This window comes from Anguilla rostrata, chromosome 1, assembly GCF_018555375.3.
Source record: "Anguilla rostrata isolate EN2019 chromosome 1, ASM1855537v3, whole genome shotgun sequence".
Classification (NCBI taxonomy): Eukaryota; Metazoa; Chordata; class Actinopteri; order Anguilliformes; family Anguillidae; genus Anguilla; species Anguilla rostrata.
The window spans coordinates 1,852,501-1,860,000 of NC_057933.1; positions in this window are offsets into that span (position 1 = coordinate 1,852,501).

Consider the following 7,500-nt stretch of genomic DNA (forward strand, 5'->3'; position numbering starts at 1 on the left):
GTGTGTGTGTGTGTGTGTGCGGGTGTGAGTGTGAGTGTGTGTGTGTGTGTGTGTGTGTGTGTGTGTGAGTGCGAGGGTGTGTGTGTGCAGGTGTAAGTGTGAGTGTGTGTGTGTGTGTGTGAGTGAATGCGTGAGTGCGGGTGTGAGTGTGCGGGTTTGAGTGCGGGTTTGAGTGTGTGTGTGTGTGTGTGTGTGTGTGTGCAGGTGTGATTGTGCGGGTTTGTGTGTGTGTGTGTGTGTGTGTGTGTGTGTGTGTGAGTGCATTGTCAGAACAGTGTGAAAGCGGAGTATTTGGGCTGTGATTGACAGGAGTGGGGGTGGCGGGTGGGGGGGGAACTACTTTACTCCCAGCAGGAGTTTCCCTCAGGGTTCATTTGCAGATCGCACCCCCTTCAGGGTAAATTCGGCCTCAGCAGCAAGTGGGTCAGACCACTGTCAGACACGATACAGTACAGAACCACCGCAACAAACACGACATCAGAGGATCAAAGCCCGGTACTGATTTTTTGAAAAATCCCTGCACCAGAGTAACACTTTTAGAACATTTTCAGGAGAAATTTTTGTTTGTTACAAGCTCACAGGGTTTTATAACATCTGCGAGGAGCTACCGCAGTCTCCAAGATTCAAAATGTCAGATCTAGAATCATACGTTACCCACTGTGTAATTTTATTTAGTAGTATGCTGTGATTTAAAAGAAAAATTACATTTTTTAAAAATCAGTTGTTAAGATTATAATAATGACAATGACGCTGATGATAATAACAAATATAATTATTTAAGATTCTTATTGATAATAATAATAATTCCTACACTCAATAATCTCTCTATTTTTGTCAGTCTGTCTCTCTCTTCCTCTCTCTCTGTCTCTCGCTCCCCTGCTTCCTGCTTTCTCTCCCTTTCTGTCACTCACTCTCTCTCCGTGTCAGAGTCTGAGTGTGTGTCTCGCTCTCTCTCTCACACACACACACACACACACACACACACACACACACACACACATGCATCTCCCTGCAGATCTCATGTATTATGGATGCGTGTCTTCATGAATATGATGATGTGAAAATGCAGAGGTGAGAGGGCTTCCCCATCCTATTCCAGTATCTGTCTGGAGGGAGGGAGGAAGGGAGGGAGGGAGGGAGGGAAGGAGAGGGAGAGAGAGAAGGCGGCAGAGACAGTGACAGAGAGGGAGATGAAGGGAGAGAGGGAGGGGGAGAGAGAGACAGAGTGAAAGAGAAAGAGTGAGAGTGAAAGAGGGAGAGAGAAAAGGTGGGACAGACAGTGACAGAGTGGAAGAGGGAGGGAGAAAGAGAGGATGTGGGGAAGGCAAGAAAGAGCAAGGACAGAAATGTGAAGAAGAAAGAAGTGAGAGGTGGAAAGGTAGAGAGAAAGAGGGAGAAAGAGAGAGATATACTGCTCACAGCTGAGTACGGTCTCATATTAGACATGAAACCTGTGAAATACAATGGAGTCACCGGCACAGGGAGAGAGCATTACCACACCCAGCGCTTCGGCGTGCGCCATGGAAACACCCAGCAAACCTCAAACATTCAGACACGCCACACAACACAACACACTGCGCTCCACACACAACACACTGCGCCCCACACACAACACACAACACGCTCCACACACAACACACTGCGCCCCACACACAACACACAACACGCTCCACACATAGCACACTGCGCTCCACACACAACACGCCACGCTCCACACACTACGCTTCACACACAACACACTGCACTCCACACACAACACACTGCGCTCCACGCACAACACACTGCGCCCCACACACAACACACTGCGCTCCACACACAACACACTGCGCTCCACACACAACGCACAACACGCTCCACACACAACACACTGCGCTCCACACACAAACACACTGCGTCCACACAACAACACGCCACAGAAACACATCGCTCAAACACAACAAACACGCCCCACACACAACAGCCACACAACACACAAACGCCACACAAGCAACACGAGCAACAGCATCTGAGAAATTAACCTAAACACAAGCACACAAGCACACAAGCACACGAGCACACAAGCACACAAGCACACGAGCACACAAGCGCACGAGCACACAAGCACACAAGCACACAAACTGACACAAAAACTCAAAACCAGGAGGAGGAGGGGGGAAGGAGGGGGGGAGGAAAAAACCCTGAAAATTAATCCAACTCATGCTAACTAACAAACTTCAAAAGCTCCATCTTCAAAGTTGCATAACATGAAAAGAGAGAGAGAGAGAGAGAAAGAGAGTTAGAAAAACATCAGCCTTGCCTCTTTCCCAACATCAAAAACCATCCAGCATCATGTGGGACTGCCCCTCTCTCTGTCCTGCTCAGGGGACGACACCCCCCCCCCCCCCCCACACACACACACACACACACACACACACACACTTCCTCACCTGCTACTTTCCTCAGGTAAGGAGCTGAGAACCTGAGCATGTGGGGGGGAGGGATGGAGGGAGGGAGGGAGGGAGGGAGACAGACAGACAGGAAGAGAGAGAATTGCCAGAGAATTATCTTGGGATTGGGACATGTTGCTGTGAAATACGTGTCTGAATGTCATACAATCAGAGGCAGTGAGTGACAAAATAAACATCATCATGTGACACTACAGGTCACAAACACACCCACATGCATGCATGAACACACACACACCATTATATGCATGCATACATACATGCAATCACACAAATAAATACATAAACACACACATGCCTAGAATCAACACACTTATTTTGCTGTTATTGTTGCATTATAAGTATGTGCGTGTGTGTGTGTGCGGGTGTGTGTGTGTGTGTGTGTGTGTGTGTGTGTGCGAGTGTGCGCGTGTGTGCGTATATATATATATATATGCATATGTATTTCTACGATCACTTTGTTCCGTTACTTTTCTTTGTTATCGAATGTTTTGCATGTTCCTTGTCATGCTTTGGCAATACAATTGCAAATTTTGTCATGCCAATAAAGCGCTTTGAATTTGAATTTGAGAGAGAGAGAAAGAGAGGGAGGAAAATAAAGAAGATGGAGAGAGAGGGAGATAAAGAGAGAAAAGCAGGACATGAATCAGCAGTACATGAATACGCACACATACACACACACACACACACACACCAGGCTGCTGCAGAGGTGCCAGACTCATTGCCAGATCATTGAAGGTTGTCACTAGCTGGAGGCAGGGAACAAGTGGACAAAAAATGCACAAAAATAGACACATGTGCAAACACGGGCATACACATTATTCACACACACACACACACACTCACACACACACACACACTCACACACACTCACACACGCTCACACACACACACGCACACACACATACACTGAAACACAACATCTAAAAGCGCACACACACAACACCACACAGCTTTACACACACAATGACACCACACACACACACGCTCACACACACGCACACATCACACACACCACACACACTGACAACATCAAGCACACTACTCACACACGTCATAAGCAACACAAACACGGAACACTCACACAGCAACACAAACATCACTCTACACCACACTCACGACATAACACAACGCCACACACACACGCACACACACACACACGCACACACACACGCACACACACACACACACACACGCACACACACGCTCACACACACACACACACACACACACACGCTCACACACGCACACACACACACACACACACACACACACACACACACACACACACACGCTCACACACGCACACACACACACACACACACACACACACACACACACGCTCACACACACACGCTCACACACACACACACTCACACACTCACACACGCACACACACACACACACACACACTCATACACACACATTCACACACACACACACACACTCACACACACTCACACACACACACACACACACACACACACATACACTGTAATAAGCAGCTGAAATGTGCTTGAAGGAGGACGAGGCAGTAGCAGCTGTGCTGCTTACATAAGAGTGGGTCACTCCAGAGCACAGCTGGGTTACCACAGCATCCAGATGAACCTGTGTGACATCACTTCCTGTGTGTGCGTGTCTGTATGTGTGTACATGCCTGCTTGTGTGTGTGTGTGTGTGTATGTGTGCCTGCATGCGTGTGTGTGTGTGTGGGCATGTGAGTATGTGTGCTTATGTGTGTGAGTGTGTGTGTACGTGCCTGCGTGTATGTATGTGTGTATGTGTGTGTGTGTGTGTGTGTGTGTGTGCATGTACATAGCAGGTGGTAGGAGTCACTGTGTGCTGTAAATGAGCTCTTGAAAAGAAAGAGTCTTCATTGTGGAAAAGCAGGAGAAGAGAGGAAAAGAGAAGAGCAGGGTAAAGGAGAGGAGTGTGTGTGTGTGTGTGTGTGTGTGTGTGTGTGTGTGTGTGTGTGCATGTGTGTGTGTGTGTGTGTTTGAGAGAGAGAGAGAAAGAGTGTGTGTGTGTGCCGTCACTCTCCACCGATCCCTGGGCTAAGTGGGATTTGCATAAATTTTTAATCAAAGCAAATTAGATTATAACGAAATTAAATTACACTTCCTGCAAACTCCTCACCTCCTCCCCACCCCCCAACCCCCCCAACCCGCCTGCCCCCCGCCTCTCCTGTTCTGTCTCACCCGCCCAGCCCCCACCATGAAAGTAACACAGAGAAACACAGAAACTCACGAATGGAGATGGAGGGAGTTTGGCTTTGTGTTTTCAGCAGTGACTTTGAGAGGGAGAAACAGGGGCTCACACACATGCACACACACACACACACATAGGCACGCACACAAAGGCACAAGCACTAGCACAACCACACACAAACACGAAGGCACACTCACACGCACACACACAAATGAAGGCACACGCACTAACATACACACAAACACACACACACACACACACACACAAACACAAAGGCACACGCACACACACACACACAAACGAAGGCACACGCACACACTAACACATACATATTCGCACTCTCTTTTACACTCTCTGCTTTTCACACATGTTCAGAGACATGCATTCAGTAAAGGCGTGTGCTCCCACGCATTCAGACGCAGACTTTAACACCTTGCATCCCACATGCTTCCATACGTCCCCTAAACACAGATCACACAGCACCGCCAGACAGCAGCTACAGTCTCCCGCGTTATATTACCTGTCTGTCAACATCGTCAGACTGTGCTGACCTTATTTAGCACAGGCAAACTCATACTGTCCACCCTCAATCACAGGGAAACAGTTTGCACACATATAGACACACACATAGACACACTTACACACGCTTACACTTGCACGCACGCACGCACACGCACACACACGTAGACATGCACACCTCCACAGGTCATTACACACACACAGGTTATTACACACTCACACACACACGCAGGTTATAACATAGACACACACACACACACAGATAATTACACACATACGAACACACACTCATACACAGGTTATTAGATATATACATACACACACTGCACGCGCTAGCTCCAGGCCGATTTGAGATGCAGACTCGCAGTGTCACAGTAAACGACATTGAAAGTCGTATCAGGGATAAATAAGCAGCCAATCAGCTCGCACGTACTCGGCAGATTCGGCGCCATTATGGCTCTGAGACCCTCTCCACGCGCGTCTCATTTCCATCCCCCATCATGCCCTTCTGAGCGCTAATGTGCCATCGCTATCAATCTCAATGAGCCATTTTCACCCAGGATTCTCCCCAGTGCCGGAGAATGACGGGGTCCCCTTTCGTAAAAAAAAAAAAATGGGGGGAAAGAACCGGAATCGAAGGGGGGGGGGGGGGAAGCTGTCGATCAGAACAGGAAGATAATGGGACAGGAAGCGGGCGGAACATGCATCACGCGGTCGTTAAGCCGTCACAGAGCCGACGCCGCGCTGAACACAGAGGCCGCTAACGCGGGCGGGGCGGGGAGGCCAAGGCTCGCCGGTGGGCAGGGCACAGTGTCCGCGGGTTAAATCTGCCCGCCGGCGAGCCCTCAAACTTACTGATCAATAACCCAGCCTAAGACCCAACAGGACTCACCACTGAGACAGAGAGAGAGAGAGAGAGAGAGAGAGAGAGAGAGACAGAGGAGAGAGGAGGAGAGAGAGAGAGGAGAGAGGGAGAGAGAGGAGAGAGAGAGGAGAGAGGAGGGAGAGAGGGAGAGAGAGAGAGAGAGGGAGAGAGAGGGAGAGAGAGAGAGAGAGAGAGAGAGAGAGAGAGAGAGAGAGGGAGAGAGAGAGAGAGGGAGAGAGAGAGAGAGGGAGAGAGAGAGAGACAAGAGAGAGAGGAATACAGACAGAGAGAGAGAGAGAGGGAGAGGGAGGGAGAGAGGAGGGGAGAGAGAGAAGAAAGGGAGGGAGAGAAGGGGAGGAGTGCTCAGGAAGTAAGGGGTAATTACACTATAGTTCATGCCGACTACGCACACAGACTCGCTTCACACCACACGCACACATAACAACAGACCGTCGTCTCTTCACCACAACAAATACACCACAGACTCGCACGCCTCTCTCACACACACAGCACATACCACACAGACGCGCTCCTCTCAACACCGCACAATACACACACAGACTCGCCGCCTCTCTCACACACACGCAACATCACACCAGACTCGCTCTCTCTCACACACACACACGCACACATACACACACAGACTCGCTCTCTCTCACACACACACACGCACACATACACACACAGACTCTCTTCGACACGCACACACACACAACGCTCCTCTCTCTCTCACACACCAGCCATACACACACAGACTCGCTCTCTCTCACACACCCACACACACACAGACTCGCTCTCTCTCACACACGCACACACACACACACAGACTCGCTCTCTCTCACACACGCACACACACACACACAGACTCACTCTCTACACAACACAACCACCACAGACTCGCTCTCTCTGCACACGCACACACACACAGATCGCCTCTCCCACCACACACACACACACACTACACCAGACTCCTCTCTCTCACACACACACACACACATACACACACACACACACACAGACTCGCTTTCTCACACGCACAACACACGACTCGCTCTCTCACACACGCACACACACACAACACACACAGACTCGCTCTTCTCACACACCACGCAAACACAGACTCGCTCCACACATCAAACTGCTCTCTCACACACACACACACACACAGACTGCTCCCACACAGCAACACATACACACACAGCTCGCTTCTCTCCCACACACACACCACAGACGCTTCTCACACACGCACACACACACACACACTGCATGCATATACTGCATGCACACATACATACACACACATACACTGCAAGCACATACTGCACCCACACACGCACAACCAGATACACACAAATACACATACACACAGGCACACACCCATATTTTTGGTTGGTTTAACATACAGGCCACACAAATATAGAGGAAAAATATGAACTTTAAGCTTCAGCAGTGAGATTACTGAGC